This window comes from Motacilla alba, chromosome 3 (genome assembly GCF_015832195.1).
Source record: "Motacilla alba alba isolate MOTALB_02 chromosome 3, Motacilla_alba_V1.0_pri, whole genome shotgun sequence".
Taxonomy (NCBI): Eukaryota; Metazoa; Chordata; class Aves; order Passeriformes; family Motacillidae; genus Motacilla; species Motacilla alba.
The window spans coordinates 74,342,649-74,355,171 of NC_052018.1; positions in this window are offsets into that span (position 1 = coordinate 74,342,649).

Here is a 12,523-nt window from a genome sequence, read left to right on the forward strand (position 1 = left end):
TAACAGTGTTATTGATGCCTGATGATGCGAAGAGAAATTGTCGGGACTTTGCAAGTTGCTTTCCCAGGAATGGAGCAATCAATGATGAGGAATGTTGTACTTATTGTAAATTCAGACTCATGCTGATACGGCAGCTTCCTTCACAAGGGTCACTGCATGCCTCCTGTTCCTGTAAATATTCCCTGTTCCACGAAGTTGCCATAGATCACCCAGAATTGATACAAATTTTAGAAAGGATTTAAATTTCTCATGCTTTGAAGAGTAAGAGGTTTTGTATACAGGCTAAGTGAGGCCTGATATAGGAGATAGGCAGATTATTTTGTGTTTGTGCTGTGATTTTCATTATTCCTTACCCCAAAGTACACTGGAACATCAAACACTGTTGGAGGAGGATTAAATAGACCTCAGGGTCAGCCAAACCCAGCCATGCCCACAGACTGTGGTGTAAATCAATACATCAGTTCATTCAGCATGAAAATCAGAGTGCTGACATTCATTTGCAATGCTTACTCAAAAGGACTGATACATCAGTAATCTTTTATAAAACAAAAGAAGTAAAAATTACTGTATTGTATAAGAATTTTAAGGTGTTATATAATTCCTAAGCAAGCTGGAGAATACCATAGTGGTGTTTTGCAAGAAATACTTTTCTGAGTACAGCTCATTTACCAGAAAAGAGGCTGTTTGCTTAGGTTTTTTTCCCCATAATTCACACAATTGTTCATGTTAGAGACCTGTGCTCTGCATGCAAATCAGGAGAGATGAGCCAAAACAAAATTAGCAAGAGCACAGCAATTACCTTGTAACAATTACAATCTCTGTAAGCAAGCATAATGCATCCCAGCGGGTACCTGCAGTTACATCGCTTACTTCTGCTTAGTATTGGATAAAACTTGCTGCTGTCAGCTTTGGAGGGACTTCTCTCTATCCAAAGTGCTCAGCTGAGGATAGAGAAGCTGTGTGTACTTCTAGCAGAGGTTGGAAGAGCTGTCATGTCACCTGACTGCTGTGATTTTAGCCCATCAGCCTTCCAAAGATTCATCTCCCTTCCCAAGATTTCATAGGTAGGTTATGAAGGCTGCGCATACCCAGCTGACTTGTGCCAACAATTCCCAGTGCCAGCTGTTGTGGGCTTGTGTTCCAAAGAACATTGTGAAGGGACTGCCCTTCCTCATAAACACTAATTTGCAAATTTTTGCTAAATGCCTGGGGTATGCATTTGTCAAGGATTTATTAGCCAGGACTGATGGCTATTAGCTGACTGATGTGTGAAGTGGGAACCACTTCGTTGTCTCACAGACTTCCAGATGTTTGAGGCTTAGAATACTCATATCCTACTGAGAGGGTTGTTTTATACATAACAGCTGGCCCTGACTTATTTTTTATCCTTCAGCCCCTGGATACCTTCAGAGATTTTAGTCTCACAGTTTCTGTGGGATTTAGTGAGCAGCTTTCATTTTGTCATTTCCGAAGCCTACTGCAGGATAACCACTGTAATAAAATAGCACTGGGACAGAAACTACCCTCTCATTTCCAATGCCTTATGTTGTTTTCTCTTTGATTCCCTTCATTATCCTCAGGGACTTGGGGGATGAATGGACCATGCTTTTGATCTTGCAGAACAACTGAAGGCACAGATATTGTAAGAGAGAAAAATCTCTTGAATCTCATGGACAAAATATTCTCAAAATAAACACCTATTTTCTCTCCCCATTTTTCCCCCTCTATGGTTTTAAAGGATTCTGACTGCAAGGAACCCTGCAGGTCTGAAAGAAGTAGGTGTATTGATGGACAGCTTTTAATCCTTTATTTCTTATGTGTTTGGCACCTGGTTTTTGGCCAGCCTGGCTGAGTAACAGACTTGCTGTCGCACAACTGACCAAGAACAATATCTCAAAACCTGAATTTAAAAAGGTGGGGAAAATGGATATTTATTAAAGTAGTTAACAGTCTGGGGCCTCCACAATCACTTATATGGCATGACTAGCCTGGTCTGTCTGGGCAGATGAGAGAACAGAGAAATCGGGGCATGTTTTCTTACTTAGCTCTGCCACTATCCCTCCTGCAAGTGAAATTCAGCTTGAAATCTGATGACAATTTTAAGTCTCACAAATTAAATAAGACTTCCATGTACTTGCTGTCTGCAGAGGACCATTTCATCCTCCCTAGCTCTGCATAAGTAACTGAAGTCTAAATGCTTAAAACTATCATGGCTCTTAGAGGTATTTGAACATGTGGTCCCTACAGCAGTCAAAACCCTGTTTAAGCAGCTGAGCTCCTTTTGCTTACATGGTGTGAAATAAGCAGCACAGCAGAGAGATGCCTCATGCAATAGCTGGACTGAGTCTTAAACCCAGCTTCTTCCAAGGGTGGCAAGGAGGAATGTCCTAATGCTCTGCTGCAGCCCTCCCTAGGCCTTTTGAGGGCAAAACAAGTATGGCATTCCTGGCAGGAGTGCAGACAGCACTGGGTAGTGTAAATGAGCACTGCTTAGCCATGTGACACAGTCACACTCTTCCAGTCACCCCAAAGAGGTTTCTGCTGCTGCAAAAGGCCTCAGGAGAAATTGCTGAAGCAGGTTTTGTAGCAGAGATGAGAACCAAGGGCTTCTCCCCACTTCAGGCAATCTAGCCAGTTTTCTTCACAGCTTCACAAGGAGAGAATTGGAGGAGGTCTGTGCAGAATAAAAGCCCTCAGTCTGGTGGTTTGGATGCTCAGAGGGGAGAAAGAAGTCCTTGTCAGCTGTTTGACCCCATCAAGGGGAGAGTGCATGGGACCTCCTCTGCTGTGGCTGGGACAATTGCTTTACTTGCTGACTTCTGCAAACAACTCCAGCTTTCAGCTGTATATTAAACACAATGGGTGTTTTCTTTTGCAATGAATTTTATCCTGTTGGGATAAGTGACATGGACTCTTAGAAAGCTGCCCAAAAAATGATAGGTGAAGGAATAACCTACCTGGCGAGGAAGGAGTGCATTGGATGCTGAAACTCCTCCTCACCCAGATGGATGAGCCTCAGCAGTACATATCCAAGTGTCTGGGGATTGTCAGAAGAAAATGATGGGAGGGAGGACCTTGCAGAACAAAGTGCCAGGTGAAGCAGAGTTTCATAAAGTGAGATTTTATGCTTTTCATGCTTAAATTTCCCCAAATTTCACAAGAAGCATGCATGCTTTTTCTCCTCCATCTCTTAAAATTTGTTTAGCAGTGCTCTGTGCATTTCCCCTTCTCCGGCTGAATTCTGCTGGAAGCCACTAGTGGTCAGCGGTGGAAATTTTAATTACTGGCAGCTTATTTCATAAGCTACAGGGAGCCAGACAGAGATAATTCCATAACCCTAAATTATAAATAATGTATTATCTAATAGAGATGCTGAAGTCCTTTAGGCTTGCAAATCAGCCAGTTAATAACTTTTTGGCTTATGCGTACTGAACACTGTAATAACCTGATGTCATTTTGAACACAGCAATTAAGTATTCAGTTTACAAGACAAATTGAGACTCATTAGAGTCAATCGGGGAGAATCACACAAACTTAAATTGCAGATATTTATCACAGTTTCTCAGAAGAAAATTTTATTAGCTATTTTGAAAGAAAAAGCTGTTGCTTTGTTATTCTGTAGCAGTACTGCCTTCTTTAGAAAGAGCTTCTAATGATCTCCTGTTCCAATCTTAATTTTTTTTTGGTAATCTGACTGCACCATGTCATTATAGGTCATTGTGAAATTAGAAAGTGAGTATGACAAGTAGATCTCATTGGCAATTTCTTAGCAATTTATTTTAAGATTTTGCAACTGTGATAGCTAAAAGGAGGCAAAACTTTATTTTATATAATGCAATAGGAACTGACTCAGAAGCCAGTGACTTCCAGTACACTGGACAGAACAATACCAAATAACCAAATAAACAAAGAACACAACAGCAACTCAGAAAAAGAAATAGTGAGATTTTATATGCTTAGTTCATCATGTTTGCTCAACTTAGAAAATGTTGGGAACTTTCCAGTTCTTTAGAACTCAGTAACATAAGTAATTCAAAGACCACTTAGTTAAATACACAACACAGATATTCAATTATTTATGATTGCAATTTTTAATGATTTTAATACCACCCATCTTTGTAAGCTTTGTACTATTTTTATCTTTTTTACAAGATTGCCGAAGCTGTAATAAAGCTGCCAAAAGCCAATTACCAATTGGGGTAATACTAATATTTTGTAGCAGAGGAATCAGAATAAAATTATTTCCATTTAGCCAAGGATTTCAGATGAAATATTAAGTAGCATCATGGCTAAATTTACAGAAAAAAAAAACAGGCTGAGGCTGTTTTTCAGAAACATTCTTAACATATTTTTCCCCCTCAATTTCTTTACAACACAGGAGCCCAATGCTGTTGGCTACACCTATAGCCCTTGGGGGTCCTATTGCATTAAGGCAAATTTTTATTATCAGTTGAATAAACCACAGAAAGACTGTCAATTCCTAACCTTTGCATCATTATGAATGACTGACAATAAAGTTCCTGTTTCATCTCCCTGCTTTCAGTAACAGCATGTTTCTCTTCTAGGTTATTTGGCATCATTCAAGTTTAGACTGAGAGGCTGTGTTCTTTGTGAAGACGTAATTTACATGAACGTTTCTTGAAATGTCACCGTCAACTTCAGTTTCATTAAAAAACATTGGTATTGGTATTACAAGACAACTGGAATTTGCATTCAAGTAACAGAGCAGGAAGGTTTGCAGAGAAAACAATCTAAAATGAAGTAGTTTTACTTTAGAAAAGTAGTTACTTTCCATAGGAAGTTTTGTCTTAATTTTCTTTATTCCACACAGAGAATTAGATGTAAAGACTCTGAGATAGAGAACATGCTATGATGCAACCTGACTGCACCAGACAGTTTATTACCAAATTTTATTCCAGACTTTATTTTTTTTTGAATTAGCTACCATGTGGCCTGCTCTCAGAAGCATTTCAGTGCAGTTTGTAAAATAGAAAAAATTGTACAGTAGGTGTTATTTGTATGAGACAATAAGCAATTCCAGATTCTTCTAGTTGTGACTTTTTGGTAAACATTTTACTTTTGAGAAATCTTTTCCAGTTTGTCAAGGGAAAAGTGATATTTGGTTAGAAAAGAAGACTCTCAATCCAGCAAACATACTGGATGTGTCCAGGTTGGCCAAAGAGCTGATTTGTTCCAGGATCCATCCAAAACATTTTGGAATCTCAGTTATCCCTGCTGTGGTCATTGGCTGCATTTCTGTCCTGGGAGAACGACTTTTCAAGCCAACCACTTTCTACAGGTCTGAATTTTATTTCCCAGTGAGCCTTTTCTAGATTTCAGCAACCACCAGACAATACCCTAATGTAGCCAAGATACTTGCAGTTCCAAGAATATCACAGTACAGAGCTGTGCATTGTTTTGTTGTAGCTGGATCAAAACATTAGCATTTCAGACAATTCAGTTCTGAAATTCTGAGACTACTTGTACTTCTAATCTGAATTTCTGCCTTGTTTACATTAGCCTTCCTGTTCTGGATTTTACAGAGAGGGAATGAAACCAAAAGACCAAGTGACTTGCTGCAGTTTACAGAGAAGTAAAATCAGCCATGACCAGAACCTCATTTAGTGCTGCCTGTATTAGCTTAAATTGGATTTGCAGCATTATTTGCTCTGTTTTGTTACACAGTATTGTTAGGGATTTGGCAGAGTATTTGTTTATGTGACAGAGAGCAGAATTATAAATAGCAATGTTTTGTTCCTACAGGTGCTGTTTCGCAAATAAAATGACTGCAGGAGAAACAGAGTCTGAAAATAATGTGCCACGTATCTGCTTTCAAAATGTATTAATTTATAACAAAAGGAAGTCAGCATGCATTTTCAAACACTTCTTATAAGACTTCCAATTCCCTTAGACAACTTGCATTGCCCATGTGGAGATGAATCATTGCTGTCCTTGAAAACCTTGTACGCCGGAGCTGGTGGAAAGCTGTGCTGCCAGTCATCCCAAAGGATTTCTTTCTGTGAAGTACCCACCAACTAAGAACACTGGCCCCTTAGAAAGCTTTCCTGCTTCACAAGTTTTCCTATTTAGCAAGCAAAACAACCTCTTTTATCAAATTCTCCCAAAGACTGAGAAGCTCCCTGCAGCCACTGTCTGCAAAGCCTGATGCACATGTGGGCCTTTGTCCCTAAAGCTTTGTTAGAGGTGTGAGATTTTCTTTGAAATAAGTTCTGCAATTTGAGAGCAAATGTGAGGCAGTACTTTGAGACTTGGAAGGACAGGTCTTCTTGGAGGATGTTTTACTCCTGATTCTAGGTCTCTGAGAGTTAGAGATTTGAAAACAGGTTTCAGACTCACAGGGATTTATCCAGTCAATTACATCCGGAGAGAAAGAAGTAGAAACAAAAGTTTCTACTTTTTAATTTCTGTTTTTAATTTCTATTAAAAATAGAAATTTTAAATTGCTATTTGCTTATTTTGTGAAACAGGAACGACTGCAATGAATAGGCTGGGCCAAATATAAAGTAGTTAATTGACTCCACTGGTGATCTGTGGTGGAATTTGTATCTATTGATCAGGAACAGAACCAAGCAGAACATGAGACAAAAGAGGAATATTGTCTCTGTTAAAACTGTTTGGAGAGTGCTGTCTGAGAGGTCTAGTAATTAGATATACATCTAAGTGGGGGCAGCTGTTTGCCTGGGATTGTTTTCAGCTGTGTGACTTAGCTACTTGGTCATGTTTTATGGCAAGATAATACACTCACAGAAAGGCTTTAAATTGCTTTATGTAGGAAACTTCTAGTCAACCATGTCACAGTAGAGTCTCAAGGAAAATTGCAGCAAAGCTTTAAATAACGTTTCACAAATAACTTAGGATGCCATAAACAACATTCTTCTGGTTTTAATGATACTGAGAAGTCATAATTATTCAAGTAAGCCTTTTACCTCTCTGGTGGTAACAGACAGGTGATTGAGACACTGTTTGAAAATACTGTCTCATGTACTACTCAACATGGATAATATTTTTTTTCTTTCAGCAGTATATTGAGGAACTGTATTATTGCTCATAATGGGGTTTGTGATATTAGAGTGGAAATTGTACCAGTAATTACTGGTACAATTTAATATCAGGTCAGAAAATCCTGACATGAGAAAATAACATTTCTCAAACCCCAATTAACTGAACTGAATGATGATTCAGAGCTGTGTACAGGATATTACTGGTGACCTATAAAAATGATAAATGTATAATTATTTCTAGAACATTTAAGCCATCAAATACTCGAGTAGTAGAAACATATTTATGATTATTTCCAATAGGAGCAGTAAAACGAAGTATTTAAAACAACAGGTTTTAAATATGAGGTAGAACTTAGGGGTTTTGAAAACAGCAAAATTCTAAGATAAAACTACTTTTTTGGAACAATTTAAAAGCTGAGATAATGCAAATTCACTGTTAACGTAGCTACAGCAAATATAATTTTTCCACATTACACAACACACAGATCAGCAATCACTTTGATATTAAAATCAAAGAATAAATTAGAGATACTTAATAACCCCACGTGTATCTACTTTATTGAACAAGGTGCCTAAGAACATGTGTCCTAATACTAAGCATTGCAGAATTGTTGTGGAAACCATTGCAAAATGACATGCACATATAGCTAACCGTTATAAAAAAACCCAAGCAAAAACCCTCAACAAAAGCATTAAGTGGAATACTTTTTAATAAGCTCTGGGGAAATGACACAAACCAAATTTCTGAAAAACTGGTTATGCCCTTATTTGGAAAAGGACCGGATTTCATGCTTCAGTGTATCAAAGCAATTAACTAAACTAGGTAGAACAAAATGTGTCCAGGAATTTTATAATTGGGTCTATGCCATCTGCAAAGTAGTTCTGGTCCCTGTGAAACTGTCTTCTCCTACAGGTTTATGGGCTAGAAATGGTATATGTAGCAGATATTGGCTGCTAGCATGAAGTTTTTTATCAATGTAGTTCCAGATTTGGTTTCATAGAAGTGCACAAACTGCTGAAACGTTTGAAGGTTGTTTGACCAGTCCTGTTGAGCTGCAAATCTACAAATCTTTACATACAGGACTGGTTTGCTAGTGAGCTTTGACTTCTATTTTTCCACTCCTGAATGTGAGGAGTGAGATCAGCTCAGGTTGTACAGGTGACTCCTGAGGCCACTTCATGAGTTCATTATATGCAGGAGGTTGCCATAAGAGCTAATGGTTATCTCAGCAGAAGTATAATCCTTCAAGCATCTCACCAAGAACAAAGGTATCCTGTTTTTAAAATGGTTGGCACAGGATATCAGGTACAATAGGAAGGGAGTGGAACATGAACTTCACATTGCATTAGTAGAGCTTCTTTTTCAAGAAAGATCATTAAGACATTAAAAATCTGTACCTAAATGGATTTCTAGAAGCAGTGATTCATACATCAAAACAGTCCCTCCAGCACATACATAAGTCTCTATTCCTATTTTGAAAACTTCTGAAGTGTAAAATGATTTTTTAACAAATCTGATTTATGCTAATATGTGGAGGGATAGAATGTAAGAAAATAAAGTTAGTGCAGAAGGTAATCTCACCCCTGATGAGTTGCAGCTGTACCAATTATCAAAGATTAGGCACAGGCCTGACTTTAACAGGCCACAGCTGTAACCAATGAGAACAAGAGTGCTATAAGAGGGTGGGTTACTTGGTTAAGAAGAGTCACGTGGCTGTGCTGTGAAGAAGAAGGAGTCTGTGCTGTGAGGGTCTGCCTGTGAGACGTCACCAAGAAGGTATGGCACTCTTACAATAAAATAACAACACTAATATATTGCAGCATTTGAGGAAATCTGTGCAAGATGTAGGCTCAACTACATAGGGGAAAAAAATGTTTCTGATTGCAGTGTGTTAGGCTCTGTATGAAGTCAAGCAAATGATTAAAACATAGTGTATTTCCTTGCTGTATTTCTGTCTGATACTGAAAATGTAGATGATGTGATAAAGGTACTTCTGACCTGCAGTTTCAAGTCCTATTTGTAGAATTCTCAGGCAATAATTAAATTTTAAAGCTTTTGAGGATCCCTAAACATAATTTCCCTTTGTTGTATCTTTATGATACTAGAAAAGGCCTAGGAAAGTTTAAGCCTGTGTAAAACCAGCCCCAATCCTAATTGGACACTGATTTCAAATCCTAATTGGACACTGATTTTAGACTGGATTGCAATGATTTACATAGCAGTTCCATTTAATTGGGATTGGACAGTGGATTGAAGAGTCCTTCTTTACTTGACAGAAATTCCTGTTTACTTCTGGTGCTTCACTTCATTTTACAACCTTCTAGTTGTAATGTACTCTGATCCTAATGGTCTTACTTGGACTTAAAGCTGATTTTCAGAGCCAAGATAGATGGGATCTAAACTGGCTTTCATGGTTATGTAATACTGTGTGCTACTCCTCTGTGAGCTTACTTGGGGATGTTAAACTGACATTTAAATTGTGATTATTTTGGTAAGAAGCCTGATGATGTGAGATAGAGTAACACCTTTGATGCAGAGATGTGGAAAAATATTCCAGCTGATGTTGAGTGTAAGCCATAGGATCCCAATGGGTTCAAAAAGTACAAACACTCTTAGAAATTTGGATATAACAAAACTGTGCAAAAAAGCAACACAAACACTAAAAATATCCTCAATGAGGCACCACTTTGTTTTAGTTAAGGGGTTAAACACTCACTTGGCATGTAGAGATCCTTTATTTAGTTCCATTTTTGCCCAAGAGGATTCACATTTCCCACCACTCATGAAAGTCTCTCACCTGACAGAACAGTCTGGTTTGGATTGCATCTACTCTTTTTATTGCTCTTTCCCTTTGCACAAATCAGCACTCTGCTGACAGGACTGAGTCTTGGGACTCCTCTCCATCTGCTGAACTTTTGAGACACTACACATGGTCATTAATTGCCTCTTCATCTTGGTGAAATTTCAGATGTCTTATGGAAGGCTAGGCAGCTTTTCAGCAGGACTGAGGTGACTCTCCATCCAGAAAATAACAAGGGCATGTGGTGTGGAGAAAGGGAAGTATGGGTTAAAATGTCTCCAGGGCAAAAAGGTGGCAGTGAATCTTCAGCGCTGAAAAGGAAATGCAAATTCTGCAATGCACTTCCGTGTGTTTGCTTCCTAGAAAAAAAATGTGGTTACAGTAAGAGGTACATGCAAATTCATCTGGATGCTCATTCTTTTGTAATTATTTTGTTATAGGTGAATGTTATTATTCTGTCTTCCTGTGTGCTTGTTGGCTTGTTTGTTTGCTTGTTTTAATCTTTTAATGGGTGTCATTCTGCTATGGAAATAATTTATCACTGACTTTGATAACTACCTTCAGAAAAAAACACTTCAAAATGCTTTCTAGTTGAGAGGATGGAAAGAAGTTCGATGCATTTATTGAAAATTTCCACAGCAATGGGCTGCATGGCCTGGGCACTGTGCACTTGTCACACGAGGCATCAGACAGCCACACCTGGCAGCCACCTGGGAAGCACAAGGGTGACAGCAGGTTGGTGTGGTGTCCTTTGAGGTGCCAGTTCAGTGTGCACAGCCCATAGAAGCAGAAAGCTGGAGCTCACTCCAGTCAAAGGCTGTATCCCAGAGAGATCAACTCAGTCTGCTGTTGGAGAAGGCAAGGGGGTATTCCCTGTGGAGAAGAGTTGGTTGAATATGGAGTTCCAACAAGGAGGTGCGTAGGACTTTTGTCAGCAATATAAAGGCCCTAAAAGTCCTTACCAGTGGCACTCATGGGATGGTCCAGGTTAACTGAACAGATGAACATTCAGGGTTTATTCCTAACTTCAGCATCCAAAAATCAGCTGAAGGCAATCATTCTGTGTAGGAGTTAATTGAGCCCTGAAGACCCAGATAGGCATGACAAAGCTATAGAGTGGGGAAATACTGGACCTCTGAGAGAATGAACATGAGCATGGATATGTTAAGTGAAGTTAGGAAATGAGGGAGGAATTATCCCTTCCATTTTGTTTTATTTCTTATTGAGTATAGATGAAAATGTAAGGGAGTTTTACCACCGTGTTCCAGATTTGAATTGACTCGAGAGACTGTGCAATCGGCTAAACTTGAACATGTTGCTATTCTTTCTGCTGCTACCTCAGTCTTATACAAATCTGCTAAAGTGTGAAAAGCAAATTGCAGCTTTAGTGGGTAACAGCAGCCAAGAGCCCTGTATGTCTGTTTGAAAGGCTCTAATGAGGCCAAGGGAACTTTGTTTTGAAAACTAGCAGCATGACTGCTCTTGCAGAATTCTCTTTCCAAGGAGAATTGTGCCTCATTTGCACAATCTAAGACCGGTTTGCGTCTGGTCACCATTGCTCTGCACTCTACGGTTGCATACTGCTATGGAATAGCTGCAACCTTGGTTTGATTTTTGTCCCTTTTAAAGTCCTCGGTCAGCTGGTGGTCAGGCTCATTTGGCCACCTGTGTGTGAGACTTTGAAACTTCTTTGGAAGCTGCTTTAAAAGTAACTCATGATAACAAATCCTGCTATTCTTTCAGAACATGTGGTTTGATGGTTTTTGGTTGGTTTTTTTTTTCTAATACAAATAAGCTTTTATTGATTAGTACTCATACACTGAATTTGGCAAGCTTTTGCTTTTCATGCATTGTTTTGTAAATTGGGCAGTAAATTCTTTTAGGAAATACAAAAGAAAGTTAGGGACATATAATGGTTCTTGAAGCAGAACAAAAGTCATAACATATAAGAGAAGATCAAATATAAGTGAAATGTAAAATTCTATTTCAGGCTTAATTTTATTTACAGACAAAAACATTAATTTTGGAACAAAATAATATATTATACTTGTTCCAGAGCTTTTCAAACTCTCTTAATGGCAAGATAGCAAATGGATGATAAAAGACCCCGGAAGTCCATATCCTGAAACATCAGAGGTTTTACTAGCTGAGATTTATTCTGTTGTACACTCTTTCTCTCACTCATTGTTGCTAGCAACAAAAACCCCACAGTAAATAAATTACTGCACTTTATTACACATCCTATCAAAATATCAGTCAGCCAGTGCTGATCTGACTGACAGCCCCATGGGTCAGATGTGAGACCATGGGGCTCTCTGCATTTCCTCCACTACGCTCTCTGCCCTTGCTCAGGGCAGGATGTGTGTCTGACCCACAACAAGAGGTCAAGAGCAGCAACTGTTCCCTTGTTGCCAGAAAGCCATTCCTGGAGGGTCCTCCCAGCACTAACAGGAGTGCTGCTCTTTCCCTCCACAGCCTAGGAGCAGGTGGCTCTCACCCAGGTGATCCTTGTTACATGAAGGAGGGACTTTAAATTAGTGCAGGCTGAGTGTACTGAAGCCTTCTCTGCCTTTGTGGCTGTGGGGTTTGCTGCAGTATGTACTCTGAGAAAGCAACGTTATCTGGATGGTGAATATGGAAGTACACCATCCCTAAGGGCTCCTGGGGCTATAATACTGCTGCACCTTGACCTGTGAAGGT